Source organism: Camelus ferus, chromosome 24 (assembly GCF_009834535.1).
Source record: "Camelus ferus isolate YT-003-E chromosome 24, BCGSAC_Cfer_1.0, whole genome shotgun sequence".
NCBI lineage: Eukaryota > Metazoa > Chordata > Mammalia > Artiodactyla > Camelidae > Camelus > Camelus ferus.
Window position 1 is genome coordinate 19,613,884 of NC_045719.1, and position 26,753 is coordinate 19,640,636.

Here is a 26,753-nt window from a genome sequence, read left to right on the forward strand (position 1 = left end):
GATGTTTGCCTTGCATGCTTTCAGGAATAGAAGGCTTTCAACAATGTTATGCTTTTTTGTAGTGCCCCTTTAAGGTACCTTCAGGCACCAGGCACATAATCTATGTGCATAATATGGCTTTATTTATGGGGACACTTGCTGGGGCTTGTAAGAAAGTGGTTTTATATTATTATTCAAATATCAAAATGATTATTCTGTGTTACTTACGTAAGCACCTCTGGGAGAATACACTTTTTTTTTTCTATGAAAAAATAAGGTTTGAGACATCCACATGACAAATACTACAGTAAGTCTTCCAAAAGCCTTGATATAATTCTACAGGATTTCCAGAAACCAGCCAAACTGACTCTGCAGCTAATTATTAACCTTTTGACTGTATGCCCTTGTTACTTGGATACCACAGAAGTAGAATCATAAAGTTAGAATCTCCAATACAAAATAAAATAGGAATCACTAATTGGATAGATATTCTAGGAAATTATTTTGATCATTTTCTGTGTCCCAGGCTATAGTAAAATATATTAAAATTCCTAGGGATAAGGCAGCAAACATAACTTGAGGTCATTTTATTGGCACTAATGGGAGACAGGAAGCAGGTAAATAAATAAATGGAAAAAAAATCAGACAGTGACATGTAGAGAATTTGTAAAAGGGTGACGTTATATAGAATGCCAGGTAGAAGGTTCTAATTTTGATTGTTATCATAGTAGGTATTTTGATGAGATGTTATTTAAACTGAAATCTAAATGACCAGAAGTGAAGTATAGACTGATAATTGGGCAGAGTTCTTTAGGCAAAGATACTCATTCATTCAGATACCTTAAGGAGACCTATCAGTCAGGGAAGGAGCATTTTTACCATTATTTAACATATAAAAAGATTACCTCTCAAGGTATTTATTCAACAAGGGAGGGTTGACTAGTTTTCTGTTTCATTGTCCCTGTTAGGATTTCAAGTTTAGGCTTCACCTGACTGAGATCCCACAGTATCTGACTGTGCCATGAGCCACATAAGACTTTTATGGATGCTAAGGCCAGGACAGAGATTCTAGAGAACCACATGTAGGCACATCAATGACTTAACCTAGAAGTGACGTGTCACTCCTGCTTACATGTTAGTGGCCAGATCTCATCAAACATCATTCTCAATTGTTGAAGGGGCTTAGGCAGTGAAACTTTACATGCCTAAAATCAGAGCAGAACTAGATATTGGAGAACCCTGACAAAAGCTCTCTTAGATAGGAAACAGATTGAAAAATGTACAGAACACAATAAAATGGAGAGTGCTAACATGTAGAGATGAGGAGAAAGTCCTATGGGGTGAGGTTAGAGATAGAAGTCAGGATCTTTTAGGATGTTGTAAGGCAGGAGTTAGTTGTTTAGATTACCCTAAGAGCTATGGGAAGCTGCTGTATGCTTTTAAATGATCGTATGAGCTGAGTTGTGTCTTTAAAAGATCATTTGGTATGGTATGTGGAAAATGGGTGTTGGGCACAATAAAGGGGACCCGTAGGAAGCCGTTGAAATCTTGTAGGAAATATGGGTTGTGATGAAAGCAAAGATCTAGAAAGGTGGAATCATAGTTAAAATTGATCTCCTGATGGAATGGTTATGGAGGGAAGGATAAGTGTTTTGATTTTTGTCTTGAGCAATGACGTGGTGCCTACTGGTGTCTAAGATAGGGAGGAAATGTAGAGTACTTGTTTGTAGTGTAAATCCAGAGCTATCTTTTGAGTATAGATGATAGATACATAAAAGATCATGAAGGATACGTCCAATACATGCTGTTACTGATGATTCAGGAAGTCACTGAGGACGGAGATACAGATTTTGGAATCTTCAGCATATAAATGGTGTTTTTCAGCCACAGGTAGGCATTTACTTAGGGAGACCTGATGGGTGTTATACAATAGGTTTACTGTTGATTTGAGACTAGAAAGCAAGTGTCTGGATTTTTAATCTTAACATTTCTTCCATTGTTAAATGCATCTTTCTGGAACAAACTACACACATTCTCATGGTGACAAACAACATGGTAAAGCTTCCAGGGACTGTGCCTTAAAAATGGCCTGCCTTACTCTCTAATCAATAAGAAACTGTTTTTAAGACAGCTGCTATTTTCTGGTGCAGAATGCATCTCAACATTTCCTGGCTGAGTGGTTCTGGAGGCTGCTTCATGATTACATTTTATGTTACTTATTGAAGGGCCCACAATTACTATGCCATCTTTCACAGCAAAAGATGATTCTGTTGACCCTCCATTGACAAAGCATGTGAACTAGCAAATGGGCTTTATCTAGGTGTCCACATTATCTTGGTTTCTTAGGGAACCAACCAAATACTTAAGATAGGACGTCTTTGTAATCCCTGTTTACCCAAATTCTATTTATCAGCAACACACTCAAGTTTGAAGTTCAGTAAAACCTCTTTCTGATGATCTCTACATGTCTCATTTTGATGTGAAAATATGAAAAATACAAATTATTAATCAAATTTTACATATGGATGCTTCATCTCTTCCCTAGTAAATTATTAGGATGTGTGACTTCTATTTTAGGTTCCTCTTCGAATGTCCTAGCCTATCATAAAGCCCAGAAGAGGTATTCAGTAGACTCTTTGTTTTCTGCATGTGTTGTTCGTATGTACATGTGTGAGTGTTTTGTGTATATGAATGTGAGGGGGAGAGGAATAAATGAATTCCTCCTAAGACTCGCTGGTCATGCTTAATCTAAGAAACTACATAAAGCCTTCTTATCTTTCCTGTTGCACTTGGGCCTGAAGGCATGCTGCCCATCTATTACTTCAATTTGTGGATTATTGACTAATGCCTCAGTCATCAGCCATTGTTTCTGCTTGAGTCCAATATCTAACGGTTGTGTTTCGTCTAAAATTTCTTCTAAAGTAAGAGGACGTGCATCTCCTTGCTGATGCCATGTCTTTGTGTAGTTCATAGTCTTAGCAAGAACTCCAAGCTTGTATCCAAGGCCTCCTGATAGAGCTTTCAAGTTAAATGATCCGTTGCTATGATCAGAATTTTGTTTAGAACCTGTTGATCCTCCACGTTCTAGCTTTGCTTTCTTCTTTGATGATGAAGATGATGCCTCAGGGGACATCAAATGTTTTTCTACCTCAGGAGTAGAAAGAGCTCATTTTTGAACAGCTCCTGTTCTCTCAACAAGCTTGGATCCATAATGCTGAGCCAAAAGGGCCACCTCACATGCCCCACCACCGCCTCCTAGCACCTCCACCTTGACAAAACCAATGAGTCCATTTTGAAACAAGGTATATATTCCAAATTGTTTTTCTAATATACAAGTAATAAATGTACTTTTGAACAATTTGAAATTCTAGAAATAGCCTAAGTATTGCATTTTAGATAGCTCTAAATATTTTGGAATTTCTGCATGGATCTATAAATCATACTATTATTAAATGGAATCTTATATTACCATTTTTCAGATCAAAACCAGCCAGACACTGACAATTTCAAATGAATTAATCTAACCTATTTAAATTTTCACATATTGATTTCCCATAGTATATGGTGAGCATGTTTTCTGACTGTGAATGATTCTCAAATATATGATGTAATTTGCTGTTCAGCAATCCCTGATTTAAATACTGATTCATTCACCAACTTCAGTATTGTTCACCTTTATTTTCTTTTCCTATTGTTAATAAATAAAATTTGCCATTTGTGTACTTTAATCCTAGTCTTTATGGATTATTGTTATTTTTATATAATCCTGATGAAGAATCACTAAAGAATCACTGAACTGATTTTGTATACTCAGGGGATAGTCAAGCTTCATCTCCATTTTATTTCAACAATTATAATCAATTTAATATCTCAAATATCAAGAGACAAGATTTACTCACATTTTTGATCTTTAAGAATTATTATTTTGATATTTATTTTTAGAAAAATTTAAAATCACTCCATCAGGATCAACCCTGTATGTACCATGGCCATTCATGCTCCATTGCCTTAAGTAACTAAATAAATCATGTTAATCCTATAATTATTGTGATTAGGTTTATTTGTTAAGATTGACAATTATAATAAAAATTACAATAAGCATTTTGTAAAAAAAAATTGCTTCACAGTATTGTTAGATGTTTTAACTGTTTATTTATGATACACGAACAGGCTCACTGTTCAAGACAATTATATCATTAATTCTAAAGTTATTTTTGCACAGTATATTTCATTCTCTATGTATATAATTTAGAAATACAATTTGTAACGATAATCTGTTTCCTCCTTCCATCAATTGTTACTTTTTTTAATAATATTTTATGTCTTATTGGCTAGAATTTCTTGGAAAAGTTTTTTTAACAGTAATAGTGTTTACAAATTCATTGAGAATTCTAATATTGCATTACTTAGAATCTATCTGTAATAATTTATATATACTTTATTGGATGATGAAGCACACTTTTCAGTTATTTACAAATATTTTAATATTGTTTCAAATAATATTATATTTTTGAAATCTAATATAGGTATTCTATTTCTTCTTATTGGTCCTTTTCATGCAATATGCTTATAGATTTCCAAATGATTAAAGTATGCATTTTCTAATAATAAATCACAATTTTAGGATAAAGTTTCTTTTTTTAGAATTATTTATCTGATACATAGTTAAAATTATTCAAATGTTTTATTTAAGATTCTTAATACACACATATATTCACAAAAAATGAAAAATAGAAATGATTGTTATCTGTATAGTATGATGTAAGTTTCAAAAATTATTTGGAGACTTTTAAGATTTTCTCAAACAATTTATAGCTTGTGGAAACTCTTTTCCAGCTGAGAATTTGAAGTAATTCAATGGTAAAACTTTCTTTTCTTGTGAGACGTTAAATCTATCACAAGTTTGTCAACATCTTTTATGACTTTTGCATTATTCACCTTTTATATTTCTATGGTAATTATATTCATAATTTTCTAATAGCATCCTTTTCAGATTTTTAATAATGTTCTCACTCTTACATCTAATACTGTGTTTTTATTTTCCCTCTTCTTTTCTTTTTCATTCTTCCTGGTTTTATCAATTTCTTTAACATATATTAAAATATCTTTGGCTTTTGTTGATTCTCCCTACTGTTTTTCCATTTTCTACTACACTGATTTTTTTTCCTCTTATTTTTATTATTTATTTTCTACTTGCTTTGGTTTTATTTGTGCAAATATTTCTAGATTTTTCAAGTTGCAATCTAGATGATTAATAGTAAAATCTTCTCCTGCTCTGCTATAAACATATTAAAATATACATTCCTAATGGCTGCTTTAGCTACATCTATCAGATGACAGTATGCTCTGGTTTACTGTCATTGATATTGAACTATTTTCTTATTTGCATTGTAATTTCCTCTTTGACACATTAGTTATTTAAAGTAGTGTTGCTATATTCTCAAAAATATTTTCTGTTATAAAGTGTACTCCATATGATTTCATTAGTTTGAAATTTGTTGAGATTTTCTTAGCAAAGTACATGGTCTATTTTGGTGGCTTTTTCCTTGTGCACTTAAAGAGAATGTGTATTTTGCATTGTTGGATTTACCGTTGTATAAATGTCAGCTGGGTAATCTTTTTTTTTTTTTTCATAATGCTGTTCAAATCTTCCATAACCTTATTGAATGCTTGTTCTATCAATTACAGACAGAAGGGTTCTAAAAAACAAATTATAATATGAATGTCTCCTTATACCTTTAGTTCTGTCAGTATGTTCTTTGTTATCAAATAATCTCCTTTATTTCCATTAATAGTCTTTGTATGCTCATTCTCATCTAATTGGTCAGAAGCGTAGTCAACTACAATGTTGAATAGAAGTTGGGGTAGACATCCTTACCTCATTCAGCCTTAAACAGAACGCATTCATTCTTTCACCAAGCGCATTGTCCTTGAACATTCTTTGACCAGTTCTGTGGAATTCTTCTTTGTTTATTCTTGTCCTCAAGCTTAGCAAAGACCCAAGGGGAATTCATGGGATCCGGGGAAGTCTTTCAGTACTTCATTCATCCAGTATGTCTACTTTACACGTCCAGCTGCCTCAACCTCCCTGAACTCCAATTTCCATCTCCTCAACTCGGTAGAATCACTAGGGTCAGTGTGAGCCCTTCCTCTGTTTGGAAGTGTTGTGAGTTCCCCCACAGCTTTGAAGTTTCCTCCACAGAGAAAGCTGGGGTGACTTCAGAGCTCAACTCATTTGTCTCCCTCCACCAGTAAGCTCAGTGCTATATTGCCTGTTGTCCAACAGCTAAACATATTTTCACACATTTTGTCAAATTCTCCAGTTGTTTATACTGGGCTGTCCAGTCCAGTATTTTTTTAATTCACATGCCTAGAAATTTCACTTTTTTTAACTGTTCTCACACTGGGTATTTGTTGTATTTACAGTCTACATCTAATGCTGATAGAGGCATGTTTGAGACTTCATAAAGACTAAGTTTCTCAGTGTCTTCTATTTTAGACACTTAAATATAAGTAAATTACTGATAAATGACTTGGTAGATAAAATTGTATGACCATTATGTATGAAAAAGCTATATATATATATTGTGAATAGACTCTTTTCATTGCAATTTAATGGAAACTGCCTTAGATTTTACTTTGTTTAAAAAATACTATTCTCCCTGTAATCTTATATTTTTCCATACTGCCCACCAAATGTTATTCATTGACTTTCATCCATGCTGTCACCTCTTTAAAGAATGTTTTCTCTTGGCATTAATTTTCCCCTGAATTTGAGATTTGGTATTTTTACAAGTAGATTTTAATTAATGTACGTTTATTTTTATAATTTGTATATATTTTATTTCACTTGTTACTGTATTTTGAAATATTCTGTTTATGATTTATTGCTCTTTTGTTGTATTTGGACTTTTTTTACATTCTCTTTCTATATATAAATATAGATATAGATTAATTGTATCTGTTATTACAATGATAAGTACAATTTATATATTAATTTGCTGAAACTTCATGAAGCTAAGTAACACGAAAGCCTGCAACTGAAGTGAGGTTTCTTAAACCTACAGCCCCTTCTCTTAAACAGTATGTTCAACTTTCTTATGTCAGTGACCTCCTTTTTCATTTCTATTCATCATCTTTTCATACCAATTTTCTTTCTGTATTAGGTTATTGTGCCTTAATCCAATCTATCCGTAATTTTTTTCTCTATTTAGTATCTTCATATAACATATTATATACTATTATATGGATCTCTAAAATTTTCTTTGATCATGTTAGTGTATTAGAGATATACTCTTATTTGAAGATTTTAGAATGCATATCTTTCTCCTTAACAGTTTACAGGATACTTTAAAGAAATATGTTATTTAAGTTCTCTAGAAATTTATCTATAGTTTAATAACTTATTTCTTAATGTTTTCACACATTCTCATGGCCCAGAACCTAAAAAGCACAGCATGATACAATCAAGAACAAGACACAATAAATAATTTTCCCGTGACTATATGAAATCTGAAAAAAATACAGATTTTTGTTCCTGTCAGTAGATAGCATGTGTGAATCGAGTTTTTTTTTTCTTTTTTTTTTAATCTTATATTCAGTTTGGTTCCAGTTTAAATTTTCTCTTAGAGTAATAGCAGGTCCAATTGCTAGTGTCGACTGTCTATTCAGCTAGAGCATCTAATGGTTTCAGAGACTGGAACACGTGACCTAGTATTTTAACTCTTTGTAGAACAAGTGAAAACTATAAACCCAAGCACACGGGGCTACCAGCCCTCTTTCCTTCCTCTCCACTGCCATTAACGTGGACATGTTTTACACGTGCCCACTTCTTGATCTGCTGTTCTTCCATAGATCAATAACAGTATGTGCAATACGTGGGGTTTGAATCCATGCCCCTATCTGATAATGTGTGACCCGGGCCTGCCCAGTTTTTCCATCTCACTGGCCGTGGGGAATAGTTTCACAGATGAGAACAACAGCCATGTCAGGCCAGAAGTCCCCAGGGCTTGTGCTCCACCTCTTTGAAAAATGTTTTGTTTTCTCAAGTATTGCTAATAAGATCACGTGCATCTGAACCTACCAGCAAAGCTCTTTGTAACCATGTAGGGAACGCCTAGGTAAGAATGAACCTTACATAGTGGAATATAGTGCTAAGACATGGAGGTGGGAGAGAGAGAGAGTGAGTCCCTAAGTGATAAACACCCTTGAATCTAGAACCATCTCTCGATAATTTAATCATGTAAATGGGGAGAGGAGATTGACAAAAATTTTTTCTGTAAATGACCAGATAGTAAATATTTTACGATTTGTGGGCCAGGTGATCTCTGTCTCAATTACTCAACTCAGCGGTTGCAGTGTGAAAACAGCAACACACAAAACATAAAGGAATGACTGTGCCTTTGTTCCAACAAAACAACAGGAGAACCACCTGTGATTTTCTCAGCCCGGCTCATTGTCTTCACACTTAAAGCCAAATCATTTCAGGTAACAGCAAAAGATTTTCTGTCAGTGAAATTTGGGGGGGGAGGGGGTGGTGAGTTTTCAGTGTTTTTCTATCTTCTTTTTTTTGAAAGTGTTTCAGTAGAAAATGTAAAGAATCTTCATTTTGAGCTGCTGACCCAATGCTGTTCTGGACTGAGACATTGTTCAATGGAATGAAATAAACACACTACACAGCTTTGGGGCATTTTTCTTTTCTTTTAGTCTGAAGTTATGGAAAATAAAAGAGATGAAAGGGCAGACTCTGGCAGTAATTAAACTTCCCCAGAAGCCTATGGCTTCCCCAAACTCTCAGCAAACATATCAGAAAGGGTCTGATTCAGAAACAGGGGCCAAGCCCCGTAATTCAGGCACATATGTATTATCTCAACCTGGGGAGCAGAAATAAAAGAAGAAACATTAATCAGAACTCTAATCAGTGAGTGGTACAATAAGGTTGATCTCACCTTATTTAGTTAGAAAAGCTCACATCGAGGCAATATCCAGGTAGTCACCATTTTTGTACTGATTATATCAGGAAGAATGAGGGTAACAATTCAGATTTGGCAGCTGTGGTGTTCTCCTGTAAGAGAGACTAATAAAGGGGCACTAAATCTTGATATACTTATCACATTTGGGCTGTCAGAGGTGTATCATCTTCTCCAAAGTTTCTTGGATTGGTTCAGTGCTACGTATTTCATCAGGAAGAAAAGTTCCCCTCACCCCACCTTTTACAGCATCACCTGAATGAACAAACCCACATCTTCCGAATCATCACTTTGTAAACAATGTATTTATTAAAGGGTCTTCTAAAACACTCAGACACATATACACACACATTAATTTACTTGGGGACCACATTGCTTCTCCTTTGTGGAAATGTCTGTAGCATATTTACTTACACGTAAAAGTTTATGTTTTTAACCCATTACCCGTTGTCACTTGTATTCGGAGATCAGAGTGAGAGGAAAAAAAAACCACGTGAACAGAGAGCAAAGGTCACTTCACAATGCAACACAGACAAACAGAAATCAATGTGTGTGCATGACTTTATGGGGGTGCACGCACGTGTGTTCAGAAAATTCATGTCTAAAGATGAAGCTGTTGCAGACAGTTATGGTCAGTTTGACATTTTGCTGTGCGTTGGCTCGGTTGACCAAGGGCTGGGCAAGACAGACCGTTACGAGGAAGTACAGATATTATCGTCACTGCGGATGGACTTGTGGCGTGACTGATCGGGATGCTAATGGTAGATGCTCTAACAACGCAAGCAGAATAGAGTAAGTAGCTGTATTTTTCATTTCAACGCTCTTTCGTCTGTTTCAGGACACCTGGGTGCAGAGCCTCTCATCCTGTAAGGGTTACTATTGTCACCCCAAGTGTCCCCTCCAAAGTAAACTGGAGGCCCTGAGACGTTTCACAAAGTCCTCCCCCGAGAGGTGCAGTGGTGCTCGGCTGGCTGTCCGCCCACTCAAGCTTCCTCGGCAGACTCCGTGTTTTACAGCATTTGAAGTGGGAAATAGATAATCTGAAGGCATCTTTTCCTTAAAACATGATGTTGTTTCCATCAGGGTCTAAGCTCTGAATTCTTCCAGATCCATATTCTATTCTGTAAGAGTCCTGTTTCTGAGGATTCAATATCTCAGAACTTCTTCTGTATTTATGTGTTAATGTGTGACCATTTGCATGAACATATGTGCATTTTATGTACATCATTTGCAAACACATTCTTAAAGATATAGATTTCCTTACAGGTTGGAAGAAAGCTACTAGATATTAGTCTGACTTTCTGAGCAGAGACTGTGTGGAGTATTGGCAACATTACTAAAATCAAGTCAATAAATTTAGCTTTGAGCCTTACCATCTGCCCACCAATAGCTTAGACAATAGAAGTAAATACTGGAATCCAGCTTTTGTGTTTTTCAATCTGAACATGGAAGTCAAGATCTATGCTAAGCACTGCACTGGATTACGGTAAACATAAAGTCAAATGATGAGATAAAGATTATTTATAATGTGTAATAAGCTACAGGAATGTGCATTGGAATAATGAAATTTTCTCACTGAGCCCACTTCACTGGCCATCTTTCTAGTCACAAGAACATCTTTAGAATCCTAAAAAGTTCCCCCCAACTCTGTGAAACACTCTTCTCACAGATGTGTGCTCACGTTTTCCAGCTCTCTACACAGAGTCATTCCTGATCAACTTACCTAAAATTACTTGGTTTTTCTTACCACCATTACACTCCATCTCCTTGTTTTATTTTCTTGGCTAACACTCATCATCACTTGATGTATATACTTGTGTTTCCACTTTTATTTTGTCTACCCAACCCGAGTTTATTTTGTTTATGGCTATAACTTCTCTTCTAGAATAATCAATTCTGTTAACAGGCATTGAATAAATGCCTCCCTGTTAAATGAAATATATAATGATATGTTCATCATATACTAAAAATGATCATAATCCAAAAGGGGGACTCTAGTATAAAAAAATTAAAAATTTCACTCTTTATTACTTTAGGAGAAAATCTAGTTTCATGCCCAGCGGAGCCTACAGACGTTCTTTACATCAAAGTGCTTGATCCAATGCATTGTAAGGCTGGCCTTAAATTCATAGATGTTTGACCTCTTTCCTTTAGCAGGGATACGTTCCTAAGTCCCTGCTGTAAGAGCTCAGAGTCTGAGAAAGATCTGCCAAGTGTCTAAGGAAATGTTTACCATACGTAGCCTTGCTGTTAACAGATTCAGTGCAGATCTTTGAACTATATAAGATGTTTGCTAGTTTTAACCAGGCGATAGGTCTTAAGCATTAGTAGAGACGCCTCTGAGTTTGTAGCCCTTTTGGTATGTACGCCATTCTCATGGCATCATATTCCTGTAATAGGCTGTTGTCAGTAGCAACGGCAATCTCTTACCAGTGTCCAATAAGGAAGGGAATTCAGCCCACTGCTCTTATGATGAAATGGCATTAATTAATTAAACTCTATGCTCTGTCACTGCACTTTCTTTGTCTGGTTTAGCATTATAATTTCTATAGCACTGGAAACTTTTCCGTAAAAATACCACTGTATACTTTTTCATTCCTGAGTTAAATAATTTTATCGCTACTTCTTTGCTAGTTTGCACGAGGGGAAAAAAAAATTGGGAAGTCAACTATTGGTTGAAATTCAGAAAAGAAAGAAATACTGCAATTACTGTCTCCGTTCCTGAATTGAATTGCTCTGTAAGGCATTCAAGTAGATTTTACCTGAAGGTAGATAGTCAAGTAATATCCAAAGAACCCACTGAAAACTGGCAAACAGCTCATCTCCATCAATTGTTTTTGTTTTTTTTTCTTGTTGGGTGGCATGAAGAGTTAGTCTTAATTTCTCTTGACTCATTCCCCCGATATCTTTTTGCAATGAAGATAAGGACCAACAGTGTCCCCTCTTTCCAAAGAGATGAGAGTGAGAACTTGGCATCCAGTGCAGTCAGAACGGCACACGCTATGAGTGTGTTTGTGCATCTGAGTGTCTGCCAAGTGTCTGAAGCAGACTTTGTGAAGACCACAGGAAAGAATAGCGTTCTAGAATTTAACTTGGAAATTAGGCTGAAAAGGAAATAAGACTGTTGCCCCCCTTGGGAGAGAGATTCATCTTCTAGAGTTGTATTTACAGGTCGGGGCAGAAAAGTGGCAGTGGAGATAGGTGCTCGTGGCTTTTGAGGTCTTGACACAAAATTGATAATGATTCAGCCTCTTCTGTTTCAATAAAAGACTTCAGAAATGTGCCTGGGAAGGTTTGGAATGTATCATAGACGGTAGGGTCATTTTACCTCTGATAGTGTCATCAGCCTTAAGTAGTCACAGAAAAAACTATACGTATTTATACAGTATTTCCATATTTATGATATGTAACACCTACAGCCACAGAGTTAATCTCTAAAAATGCAGGTTTTCTTATCAGAGTAAGGACACAGTCAGGGATTGACTCTTCCAGAAATTTTGCAACAATGAGTAATGTTAGAAACAACTAATAGTTGTACTGGTCCCCTTTGTAAGTCATTTGAAAATGTGTATTTCATTCTTCCTCACAGCATCCCTGAGATAGTAACCTTCTGGGATGAACTGGGTCCTTCCCATTTGACAGCTAAAGAAACAGAGGCACACAGAAGGGAAAGGAAATGGCACAGAGACTACCCACAAACTGAATCAAAAGTAATTAAAAATTTTTGTTATCTTTTATAGCCAAGGTGGTTGTGTATAGTTACAACTAAACCAATCTTTTTTCCTACAGTCTACGCTGGCCTGTTACATTGCAAGGGTAGATCTGAGGAGGTGGTTGCTTTTAATACAATTTTGTTTTGTTTGATGCTTATGTGTTTAATCATTATTGCTGCTGGCTATTGTTCCTTTTCATGTATTTTAATACTTTAATCAATGGGAATTTTATTGGTACTTGTACCCCAAGGCTGTTGAAAGTGGAGGGTGCAATTTTATAAATATACAATGGAAATAAGAAAAAAATAAAACAGGCAGACATGGAGATCATGTGCATAATAAAACATAAAGTCTGGCAGGAGTTACATTAAGAGGTAGGGTTCTTCACAGATGAGTGTTTTCGCTAGACTCCCTGAGTTAAAGAAGTTGGTTCAGCCTTTGTATATTGTGTTTCCGCTCTTAAAATTTATTTCTCTCTTCTGCGTCCTCAAAAATCATTTGAAGCCTAAATTTTACATGGGACATTAATCTGAGTAATAGTCATTTCTTAAAATATCTTCACTATATACTGCAATATAAGCTTTATGCTTTGTTTTTGTACTTGACTATATTAAATGTGGTCCCTATGTTTATGCTGGCTTATAGTTTCCTCTATTTGTTTCATATCTAATTGTACATTTTTGTTTTATACATATATTTGTCTCCTTTTACTCAAATAGGTTTTGGAATCCAGAGGACAGACGCCCTATCAAATGCTTCTTTGATAAATCCCACAGGAAGTGATATATTCCTGTCACTTCATGATAAATACCTGTAGGATTAACTGGAAACCAGTGTGCAAATCCAATATTTTTTAGGAAGCTTAAATTACTAATTGAGTTGATTTTCCTTATTCCTCAGTAATCTGTTCAATAAACACAGAAAATAATCAGTCTTCCATCATCACTTCAGCCTCTTTGCCACATTTGGCAAAAGTTTCAGTTCTCACATTCTCGTTCTAATAAAGATAACCCCAAAGTGACAGCTTATTACCATCCACTCTGTGACCATAGGACAGAAGGCTGAGAGGGCACAGAAGGAACTAACCCCTGATATTTAACTATGTCAAATGCTGAAATATATTCTGGGTCTTCTTACCTATATCTAAAAAAAAAAAAAAAAAAGTAGGAACAGCCATTAATGATCTAAATTTTAGTTTATTCACCCTACTCCACCCTCAACTGCTGAGAGAAAAAAAAAAAGATGTAATTACTTGTGAGGATTCTTGAAAGATAAGGATTATCTGATTTCTTCATAATGATTAAACTGATGGAGGCAGACAGGTTAAATGTTTTATGGAGCTGACCTTCAGATGAAGAAGGAAGTTTCCACCCTTTCTCAATTGTGCTGAAAGTTGCATTTCTTTTAATGACTCCACTTAGAGCAGCAGGAAGCAAAGTGATCATCACCAGCAGGTACTTAGACAAGAGTGAGAGGTTGGACGTGGTCGGCTCTATTAAAACACCCCCTTCTAAACAGGGCTTCCTGGAGCTTAAGTGCCCATTGCTGCAGAAGCCAGGAAACCATCTGTGAGTGCCCAGCAAAGCTCACAGCTCTGTCTAATGAGAGGAACTGCATCAAGGAGACACCTTAAATAGATGAAAGACCCATGGCATCTAATGGACAATTAGTTAACTTCATTCTTCAGAGTTTTTAAGCATCTGATAAATGGAGAGATAAAGAAAAATGCTCCAAGCGAAACACCGAAGGGAATTAAAAGCACTTCTAAAAGGAAATGACTCCCAGGTTTTATAAATTTTCAATACTGTTCTGTGTTTGAAAGTAAAACTCCTAGTGATTATGTGCCATTTGCTTTCTTCCCCTTTGTTTAAAATTGTGAGGACTATGGCCAATGGCATTATATGCGATTAGAACATATACTGGACCAGTTTTTGGAAATGTATATTATACGTAGTGAGTTCATTCCAAATATTGTCAAACGTAATAAAATAAAAATCAGTAATGTTCAATCTGGGGTGGATCTCAAGGTCAATTTTGTTTTTCAACAGATGGTGAAACTGAGGTCCTAAAGGATAAGCATTTTTTTCTGGAAGTCAGTTCTAAAATGCAGGCTTGATGATCTTTTTGATCTTAGTATTTTGTGTCTCCATCACATTATTCACTTTAAGGGTGTAGGGAAGACAAATAGAATGATAGCATTATAAATTTAGTCTGTGAGCTCATACAACTTATTAAAAAAAACAAAAAATCCAAAAATGGCCAGAAGATCTAATCAAGCAATTCTCCAGTGAAGACATACAAGTGACCCATAGGCACATAAGAAAATGTTCAATATCACTAATTATCAGAGAAATGCAAATCAAAACTACAATGAGGTATCACCTCACACCAGTCAGAATGGCCATCATTCAGAAGCCCACAAATGGTAAATGCTGGAGATAGTGTAGAGAAAAGGGAAGGAAGCCTCCTACACTGTTTGTGGGAATGCAGTTTGGTGCAGCCGTGATGGAAAACAGTATGGAGATTCCTCAAAAAACTAAAAATTGACTTACCATATGACCCAGCAATCCCACTCCTGGGCATATACCCAGAGGGAACCCTAATTTGAAAAGATACATGCACCCCAATGTTCATAGCAGCACTATTTACAATATACAAGACATGGAAGCACCTAAATGTCCATTGACAGATGACTGGATAAAGAAATTGTGGTATATTTTTACAACGGAATACTACTTGGCCATGAAAAAGAATAAAATGATGCCATTTGCAGCAACATGGATGGACTTGGGAGATCATCATTCCAAGTGAAGTAAGCCAGAACGAGAAAGACAAATGCCATATGATATCACTTATATTCCTCAGAATTTAAAAAAGAAAAAAAAAGCAAAAAAGACACAAATGAACCTATTTACAAAACAGAAACAGGCTCAGCCATAGAAAACAAACTTACGGTTACCAGGGGGAAAAGAGTGTGGGAAGGGATAAATTGGAAGTTTGAGATTTGTAGATAGTATTATAATATAACAAGATATAAAATAGATGAACAACAAGTTTCTTCTGTACAGCACAGGGAACTATAACCAATTATCTTGTAGTAACCTATAATGAAAAAGAATATGAAAATGGATATATGTGTGTGTATGTATGACTGAAACTTTATGCTGTACACCAGAAATTGACACAACATTGCAAACTGACTATACTTCAAATTAATTACTGTGTAATTAATTTAAGGTAAAATATCAATGAGTCTAAATTCCTTGCTTCAGACTGAACTAGACTGCTTCCAAAGCCTCTGAAAAACTACGTAGCCTATACTTGCTCTCAAGGACTTTATATCTGTTTGAGAGAGAAAGATTCAGATACAAGATGATAGAATGCAATATATGAAGGGCCAACACGTGTGACATGGCTAATAAGTGCTCTCAGTGGTCCAGAAAGGAGAGGTGACCGTGAGCCAGCCCAACTGAGAAGACTCAGTAGGAAGCAGGAATGTGCTCTCTAAGTGGTCAGTTAGCACTTGACGGAGCAAAAGGATGGAAGGATTCCTGCCACTGGTTGCAGAATTGGGACTTATGAGTGTGTGATATTTACCTGATTGATTTAAATATAGACTATTTAAATGTTGTCTCCATTTGTTTAGGGGACAGTTAATGGAGTTGCTTTCATTCTTTAGAGAACTGAAATTTGATTCACTGACTACAATATCGAATACAGAGGATATCATTAGTCAATGCTATTATTCCGTAACTAATTTTCTTAGGTCCTTAACACAACCTCATGCATTAGGAACACTTTTTCTCCCCACAATTATAGATGAGATAATTGACACACAGAAAAAAAGCAGATTGATTCCAAGAGTATGTGGCTCAAAACCATAGGACCTTAACTATTACATTTTATTCAGAAAGTTAGAAAAATAGATAAGAAATTTACATTGTTTAAAAAGCTGTTTAAAATATTAAAAAACGCAAATTTGTCTCTTATTATCATGTGATTTTTTTCCAATGTGAACAAGACAGATTCCAAAGAAAATCAAAATTTCCCTAAGATCTCAAGATTTTAATACTAATACAGAATTTATTAACGTCTCCTTTCAACTCCGCCCCCCAGGTCAGTATCGACGGCCACTGTTCCTGAATCTGGAGACGTGAATGAGCCCTGGAGAACAGTGTCTGTCATTAAAAAGTTGCCACCTGTCTTTTTTTGATATCTACCGTGCTGCAGTAAGTCGCAGTATTTCCCTATCCTTTCAATGACAGCTCATGGTAAGATAAACTCACCATGATAAGATAAATGGCAACTTTTTAATGAAAACCACTCTGGGTGAGCTGCTTGGTTAAGTTACAGTTCTTCAAAGTGCATCTCGTACCTTCTCCCCTAATATCAAAACCAATGACCTATTCGTCACAGGATTTTCTTTTCAGTCCTGTAACTTACATGATTTACAAAGTTCCCCTCCCCCCCCTTTTTTTTATATCCTCTCAGAAGGAGACCTTGAGTGACCCTGTAACCTTAACTTCTTACACCAGTTTTTGGGGAAGAGTTTGTTTAGAAGACAAAGACACTTTTTAAAAAAGAATATTTTGAAAATCATATTTGAGTAAGTTTGGCAAAATAAGAGGTAGCAGAAAAAAAGCTGGCTTCCATGAACCGTAAGAGTTGCAGTAGGCAGAGCTCATGTGCTTGGAGAACAGAGACCCAAATCACATTGATTTATAGATCTTGTTGTGCCTTTGCTTGGTCCAGAGTGATTTTGTTCTTCCTCCTGCAGGAACACAATAGATGTTTCTGACTGCGTTGGGTAGTCATTCCTGGAGCATGGCGGGGATAAGTGCGATCAATACAGAGTGCGCTTTTCCCTTGGCCGTCATGGGCTTCTGAGGCATTCGGGGCATTGCTATCTAAAAGCCACTACTTAGGGGGTCTTCTTGTCACCTTTGCTTAATTAAGCAAGGTTCAACACCACAACCAAAAGGGCGAACATCTTATATATCAGTATCTTTAATCTAAATCACAAGCATTGAGCTTTATCTTGGCATTTAGAATTCACTAAATGATAAAAATTCTTAATCCTTAGAACACAATCATGGCACAATAATGGAAGCTGACTACCTGAAAGCTAATGCAGCTTTTTTTTTTTTTTTTCCGTATAATCACCAGGCACAAGAAAGAGAAAATTAGCTCTTTTACCATAAATTATTTAAATTACCCTAAGGCAAAAGCTGATATAAATCACATATTTAAAACAACATTTATGACTATTTTACATTACAGGATCCCATAGCAGGAGTGACAAATATATGATGGATTTTGACAAACAATTAGATTCTCTTGACTAGAATGGTGATGTACTACGTTTTTTAATGACAAATAACCGTGTTGAGAAAGGGCAGCGTTTGCTTGCAAGTAAAATCAGAGGTGGTGCTAGTTTATGGTAAGAGCAACGGGAACATAATCTTTCATATTCCAGGAAATTATATTTCTCAAAGTTTGCTGATTGTGGCCGCATAAATGATGTATGGCCCTTTGAGGTCACTGGACGCTAGTTTATTCGATGTTCATGAGTTTAAGGTTGGTTTTACTCTGCCAAGGGTTACAGGGAGACTTTCAATTCCAACAAAGTTTTTTGACAGCGCATTTTACTAGTTCAAAGGAGAACTGGAAAAAGAGGATGTGAAAGACAGAGAAAATTATTTTCCCATTAGCAAGGCAGTGATCAGAACAGCCCCAGACGAAAAACAAAACAATATACAGATACCGGCGCTGTTTACTTCATGTAAGTGGTACCTTGAGGGGAAGATGGATGCATTGATATTTAGTCCTGTGTTGACTGTTAACTCCCAGAGGAATGTGAAGCCCGGTGCCCTGTCCTCAAGAGTGGCAGCTCTTTTTTCTTCTGTCTCAGAGTTGTGCCCGCAGCCTCCTCATTCACGCCACTTCTCTCTGTTACCAAGCAAATGCAGCATCATTCCAGAGAGAACCGATGTTAACAAAATTAGTCGGTTACACATTGGAGCATTTATTGAGATCCTATGGTTGTACATTTCCAGATCACAGTTGAGAAGGAAAACAACCTGTAGACCAATGAGAAAGTGCGTCAGAAGCTGCAAGGGCAGCACATTTTTCCCTAATATCATCTCTTCTGGGAAACATTACCCTCCTGTGCTCTTCCAGACCATTGATTCCATTCTGAACCCATAAAAAAGAGATTATAAATCAAGAGAAGGAGGTACTGGTAGAATGCTATGAATGGTTTATAAGTTATTTTGTGAACAAAATTGAGACCATTAGAGTTGCTGAGAAGCCCTCTACCTCTGATAATTTTTTTCCATTAACTAAGTTTTTTTTGCCCACTCTAGAGAGAGAGGCATGATCTTTACAGCAGCATCGTACAGTAGAATTCTAAAGCATCAAACAGGCAGTGCTTACCAATTGCTACCCACTTCATATATCCTGTCAAAGCATCGATACCTAACATGGGTACCCCTCCCTCCTGACCTTTCCCCCAGGACATGAGCCATCGAACACAATAAAGTGATGTATTGAAAATGATACAGGATTAAAAGTTAGTAGATGTTGGTTCCAGTCTTTGTTCTGCTTCATGCTATCTATACGACCTTAGGAAAAATTGCTTAAAAAGACTGAGGTTCTGTTACCTTCTAAGGACAAAGATGAAGCCACGTGTATCTCATAAGATGCTACACAGAAAAAAAAAAAAATAAGGGTGGATATATGGAGTTCTTTCAAAATTGGAAAACACTTGAATATAACAGCAAAATACAATATCCGTCATCATTTATCTTATTATTTTCATCATCACTTCTGAAGTGTTCTAAATTCCCATTGTCTTGTTCTGATGAATTCCATGCATACACTGAGCTCACGATCTTATAGTCTAGGTTGTGATGGGTACCAGCTTGCTCTGCAGCCTAGAAGCCCTTCATCCTTTCCTGGGTAATAGTTCAACAATTTCTGTCAAAGACCACGTTTTTCTTACGATGTGTCCATGTCAGTTCATATGTTTCCAAAGGTTTTGACTTTACTTCAGGGGCAGATGATGGATTTAGGTATAAGTCACTCAGTGTTTCATTCATTTGGCTTCAAAACTTGGTTCAAGAATTGGTGTTTAATAAAACGTTAGCCAGAAATGCTGGAATGTCCCCTGGGAAGGATGTAGCCCTAAGAACAACAAGCAGCCATCTTGTGACTGTATTAAACATGCGTCTGAGGGTGGTGTCTTCACAGAAGTTGCAGCACAGAGACGTGAGAGATGAAAACAGACTTTTGAGAGAGAGTTTGAAACGCGATGTCAAACCCGTGACTGAATCCATATTTGCCTTATATTGTTCAGTCATATGACCCAATAAATAGCCTGCCTTTTCCTAAGTCAGTTTTGATGATGCTGTCGGTCCTTGTCAAACAAAATAACTCAAATACCTAAAGTAAGTACAATATTTAAATTCTATTTTTTGAAAATGTAATTTTTGAGCACTTCTGTGTGCTTTTCGGCATTCCATGAGAACTTTCTACCTTTATACACTTAATCCTCATACAGCTTTCTGAGATAGATATTATTTTTATTCCCAGATGAATGATGATGGAGTTGAGATGCAATTGCTCAAGGTCACACAACTGGCAAGGGGAGGGGCCAGTATTCAGTTTCAATCTGCCAACAGAAACCTACTTTTTATTATGTAATAAGGGTTCCACTTTTATGGAAAAATTTTTCATAACACGTAATCAAGAAGCAAGAATATTGTTTGTATAATTGAAATTCTTGGACAGGTCTTGAAAGATTTAATTACGTCAACCCTGCCCTTGATCATGACTTCTTCATGAGAATCTGTAGTAACCAGGGGAAGAGACGGGGTGGGGTGGGGGATAGGAAGGGACAGACTGGGAGTTTGAAATTTGTAGATACTGACAGGCATATGTAGAATAGATGAACAAGATTATACTGTATAGCACAGGGAACTGTATACAAGATCTTGTGGTAGCTCACGGTGACAAAGAATGTGACAATGAATATATGGATGTTCATGTATAACTGAAAAATTGTGCTCTACACTGGAAATTGACACAACATTGTAAACTGACTATAACTCAATAAAATAAAGTTAACAAAAAGAAAAGAAAAGAAAAGAAACTAGGGGAAGACAGGTTAAATGAAGACTAGAAAATTGACCTTAGAGTAGAGATTGGGCTAGTGGATACTAAAGCCAAGTGAAGATGTTCATGGTGGCAAAAGGAGAGAAGATTTTTTTCTTCTGATTACACATAGAAATTCTACTAACACATAGCTTGCCTCTGAGTAAAATAGAAAAATTTGGAACCCAGTCATTTCAGAGTGTTTACTGCCATAGCTTAAAACCAGCCACTCTGGCTGTGGGTAATTCTCTGCTCAGTCCTGCTGACCCAGGAGATACTGGGACAAAGAACCCAGAAAAGGCAATAGAATGAGAGTCGCGGGCTGTTTTGCCTTCACACTTGCATTGGGCGGAAACTTACAAACCTAGGAGGCGATGGATAATAATCAGAAGGTAATATTTCCTCTAGCTCTGATTCCTTAGGTCTTTTTAAAATACCTGGAACTTTATGCTACTGCAGTAGGCCACTTTCAGAAAAGTTCGCGGACTTATTTTATGCAGGGCACACCGTATGCAATCATGGCTCATCCCTCCCAATGGTAATAAATGTGCGACACAGTCCGATAGGGTTCACTTCTTTGTTCCCAGGTGGTTGCATATCATCACTCAAAAGAATCACTTAAGATAACATTGATACATGAATTATTTTCCCCTGACCAAAAGGAAGCTCTTTCCAGTCAATTGACACTCAGTCTTGAGTGTCTGAATGTCTTACAGTTAAATTATTAGAAAATGACATTGAAAGTAAGAAAGTTTTTTTTTTCCCTCTCTTTTACCCATCTTCCAGGTGACTTTAGTACACAGATGAATGTACAACCAGCTGCTAGCGAAACTTGAAATAAATACTTAACAGGAGCTTGCATTAAAGATTCAGAATAATTTTCAATGTCAAAGTCTAATTCCAACTGTCTTTGTTATTCCATTTTAAATAACAATGGTAATTCTCACCCCCTTCCTTTCTGGAGCACAAAACCAATGCTGCCTTCACGTGGGAAGGAGGCACCAATTCATGGCCCTGTTACATCTTGGCTGGATTGCTGCCGTTCATTCACAGACTTTCTCGACCATTTACTTAGGCAATAAATCTTGTCATTCTATATACTGCATCTGTCAGGTTCAAGACAACTTCACAAAGGCCCTATTGCTATTATAAACCTTTAATTTAAAAATCTATAATTAAAGAAGGGCAAATATGTTATTTGAGGCTTGAAGCATTTGCGATTTGGAGACGTTCCAACATTTAACTGTACTTGCTTGAAGTCATAATTTCAGAGGTAGAATAAGTGGGGTGATGAAGCAGTGGCTCCAGACAGAACAAAATCCCCCAAGAGACACTGCCTCATACTCAGGGCCTCATGTCTTTGCTTTCACCGAACCACACTGGTAGGATACTTACCTCCAAGATGAGAACAAAGGCTTCAAAAATCTAGTAAAAATGGCTTAAGAGATAGGAGGCATCTGAACAGGCAGGTATTTTGACGACCTTTGATGGCTGATCCTGGGTTCCCCTGGAATTCATCAAATTAACCCTCCCCTTCAATTTTTATCATCAAAATTAATACAGAGCAGTTATCAAGGGAATCAAACTATAACACCTTTCACTTTTTCTGAACGTCTGTCTTTAAAAATGAATGTTAAAAATGGCTACCCTTTTTATTCAACGACTATTTGGCAACTAAGCACTCTGCTAAGCACTTACCACATCCTTGGCAAGATTTCCTTAAGATGTAATATAAATATCTTGTTTTAAATATAAGTAAGTTAAGTATGAGAGCTTCTGTTGTTTTCTAGATCTGAAATTGAGGATCAAATGTAGATAATATATCTGCAGCCTTTAAAGTTGCACTGTGACTATGATGCTTCCAAACACACAGATCTTTTGGGATTTCTGTTTGCTAAAATACTGAGCAGACCTGATTGTTCCAGAGGAACAATGTTGCATGGTCCTCAAAAACCATGCATACTCTCCCCAGGTGATCACATTGCTCCTCCTCCAAGCTTCAGTTTCCATCTCTTCAAACATAACTCCCAAATTTATAACTCGGGCTCTAATTTTTCTTGTCTTCCAGAATTACGTTACCAACTTTATTCTTCTTTTCTTTTTGTTTTATAGAAGTATTTGGTAAAGTTTGAAGTCATTTTGAACTTACAGAAGAGTTTCAAAGATAGTGCAGAGAGACCTCAGGTATCCTTTACCCACTCCCCACTTAATGTTGGCATCTTCTATAACAATTCAGTGATCACAACTAAGAAATTGGTGTTCATACAACACTGTTGACAGCTAGGAAATTGGCATTGGTACAACACTCTTCACCAGTTTTCTGCTAATGTCCTTTCTCTATGTAAGAATCTAATCTAGCACCCAGCGTTGCCTTCGGTCATTATGTCTCAATCTCTTCTGGTAGATGACAGTCTCTCATCTTGATTGATCATGACCTTCACACTTTTGATGGACTATTTGTAGAATGTCATCCTTTAAAAAAAAAAAAACTGGTGTGTTCTCATGGTATATTTGGAAAGAATAGCAATGGAAAATGAAGTGTCTTTCTCATCTCATCTTATTTTGTGTCTTGTGAGCACCTGGAACACCTTATCCTCATCTCTGTCACGATGCTTATCATCTAGTGTTTTATCCATTTAAATTTCATTTTCTAAATTATCATGCCATACAATTTACTTTGCATGGCGTTTACTTCTGTGACTGTTTATACATGTATAGATTCATGTAATTGCCACTATAATTAGCATGCAAAATAGTTCAATCCCCTCAAAAATCTCCCTCCCACCATCACTTTACAGTCATCCTCTCTTTTTCTCTGACCCCTGGCAATGACAGACCTGTCCTCCAATCCTATTGCTTGTCCTTATGAGAATGTTATATAAATGGTGACAGAGTATGTAACCTTTTAAGACTGGCTTTGAAATGACCCCAAGTTAGTGTGTGAGTGTTCGTTAAATCTTTATATACATCCTAGAATAACTTTTTAAAAATATTGTTTAATACAAAGTCTTTAAAATTGGTTAAAAGAAGAAAACAGAAAACAACTATATGCTGCCTAAAATTGTCTAAATAGTTACTATTATTAGTGTTTTATATTTCTTCACAGATTCAAGTTATCTAGTATTACTGTATCATGTCCTTTCAGTCTGAAGAACTTTATTTAGTGTTTGGCTTCTCGTAACAAATTCTCTAAAGTTTTTTTTTTTGAAATGTGATTTTTTTCCTTCATTCTTGAAGTACAGTTTTATGGGTATATAATTATTGATTGATACTTTATTTTACCTTTGTGTCAATACCTTGTCTATGCCTTTGTATTGACCACTGATTTTTAAAGAGAAGTAAGTTATTCATCTTATTATTACTGTATGTAATATGCCTTTTTGCTCTGTCCGGTTGCAAGATTTTCTCTTCAGATTTGTCTTTTGACAGTTTAACTGTGATATGTCTAGCTGTGAATATCATTGTGTACTCAAAATTCTTTGAGCTTCTTTGGTGTGTAAACTAATGTTTTTCATCAAATCAGGAAAGCTTTGGCCATCTTTCCTTGGAATAATATTTCTATCTGTTTCTTTCTGGGGAAGAATTTGCTTCCATGATCATCCAGGTTGTCAGCAGGATTCAAGTACCTGTGGTTGTTGAACTAACGTCCACATCTCATCATTGACTGTCCTTTGGAGGTCACTCTCAGCTCACAGAGACCACACACGTTCCATGCCACATAGTCCCCTGTATTGTTGAAGCCAGCGATGGACAATTTCTCTTGCGTCAAATCTCTTCCATGCTTCCTGTGTCTGCCCTTTTGTGTCTGACTGCCACTCCCAGATTTAAAGGACTCATGTTAAGGTCATGGCTTCCTGTTAACATTTCTTAAAGTCAACTGTTCCATAGAAGGTAACCTAGTCATGGAATTAAGTCCATTGTATTTATATTCTGAGGGACAATGCAGGGTGTATACACCAGGAGGTTGGGATCTTGGTGGCCATTTTAAAATTCTTCTTACCATAATATCTTTACTGATTTTTTATCTACTTTCTGTATAATTATGAGAGGAATGTTGAAAGATACATTAGTGGATTTGTCTATTTATCTTTTTACTTCTGTCAGTACCTATCATATATATTTTGATGCTCCAACATTAGATATGTACTCTTTCAGAACTTTTTCAGCTGTCCTGGAAAATCAATGCATTTATCCTTATGTAATATACTTCTCTATCCCTGGTGATGGTCCTTGTTGTAAAGCCTAGTTTGATATCAATAGTGCTGTCCCAGCACTATTACATTTGGTTGATATTTGCATTTTCTATTTTTTTAATTGCCTATATTTTTGTATTTAATGTGTTTCCACAGATTGTTTATTCTTGGGGCTTCATTTATTTTTTTCAATATGACAATTACTATCTCTTAACTGGTATGTTTAGACAATTCACATTCAAAAGTCATGATTCATAGATTTGGATTAAACTCAGGTTTTAAAATAATGTCTTATTTGTTCTTTGTTTATTTTTTTCTTTCTGTGTTGTTTTGGGTTAAATGAATACATTTCATGATTCCATGTCATCTCCTCTATTCACTTATTTATATACATCTTTTTAAAATAAACTTTTATTATTAACGTAGGGATTGTAGCATATGCCTTCATTAATACATCTATTTTAAACTAACATTATACTGTGTCATAAGTAGTCTAAGGACTTTACAGCAGTATATTTATGATTCTTGCCTCCCCAGTTTTGTGCAGTTGTCATTTTTTAAACTTTCATATATGTTATAAAATATTCACAATGCCTTCTTTCTGTTTCACTTTTGAAGGTCTGTTTTCTATTAAATCAATTAAAAAGAAAAAGAAAATGAATTTTACATTTCATTTTGCATTGATTTATTTGTTTCCAGCTCTCATTGTTTCTCTTTCTAGATCAAATTTCTGATAGCTGTCATAATTCTTGGCCTTTACCATTGATTAAAGAGTGGACCAGTTAGCAAAGAAAGCCTTCCTCTCTCTTTGGTTTTGAAGGATATTTTTACTTGCTATAGAATTGTGGGTTAACGTTTGTTTGTTTGTTTTAGTTTTGTTTGGTTTGTTTGTTTTTCCTTCAAAGTTTTAAAGATGCTCCTCCATCATCTCCTGTCCTGAACAGTTTCTGATAAGAAATTTGCTACAATTCTTATCTCTGTTCTTTTGTAATAGGCATTTTTTCTCTGTCTACCCTCAAGATTTTCTCTTTTTATCTTCCAGCAGTTTGAATTTGAAGGGCTAATTTTTTTTTTCAGTTTGATTGTTTGCTTGGTTTTGATTTTTATCTTGTTTTATGTTCTCTGAGCTTCTTGGTTTACTGTCTGTAATTGATTTTGATAAATCCTAGGATATTATTTTTCAAACATTTCTTCTGCTCTGTTCTCTATCTTGTCCAACCTTCTGGCTCTAATTACACATATGATTGAATATTTTACATTGTCCTATAGCTTTTTGGACTCTATTCTAGTGTTTTTCAGCCTTTTATGACTTGTGAGTCAATTTGCGTAATTTATGTTGACATAGCCCCAAGTTCACCAAGTCTTCCCTTAACTAGGATGAATCTACTGATAATCTCATTGGAAAAAAATTATTCATCACTGTCATTGTGGTATTGATTTCTTACATATTTATTTCTTATAGTTTCCATTTTTCTTCTGAAATTATTCATCTGATATTATATGCTGCCTCATTTGTATATTGGCACTTTTATCATATTAATTTTATATATGTATATATGGCTTAAATTCCTTCTCTTGCTGTTCCAACATGATTAATAACTCAAGTTTGATTGATATGTGTTGGAGTATAAATAGCAACATTTTTAGCCCCCTTATTAGTGAAGCATGAAATAATGGTGCATTTTATAATTGATAGGATCTTAGAATACATAAAAAAATAGTATAATTGTCGATTTCAACATTTA

At 35.8% G+C, this 26,753-nt stretch overlaps 1 pseudogene; it reads right to left on the reverse strand.

The window, feature by feature from the left end:
- Positions 1-2,529: 2,529 nt before the first annotated feature.
- LOC102506454 lies at positions 2,530-3,189 on the reverse strand (annotated as a pseudogene).
- Positions 3,190-26,753: the final 23,564 nt, after the last annotated feature.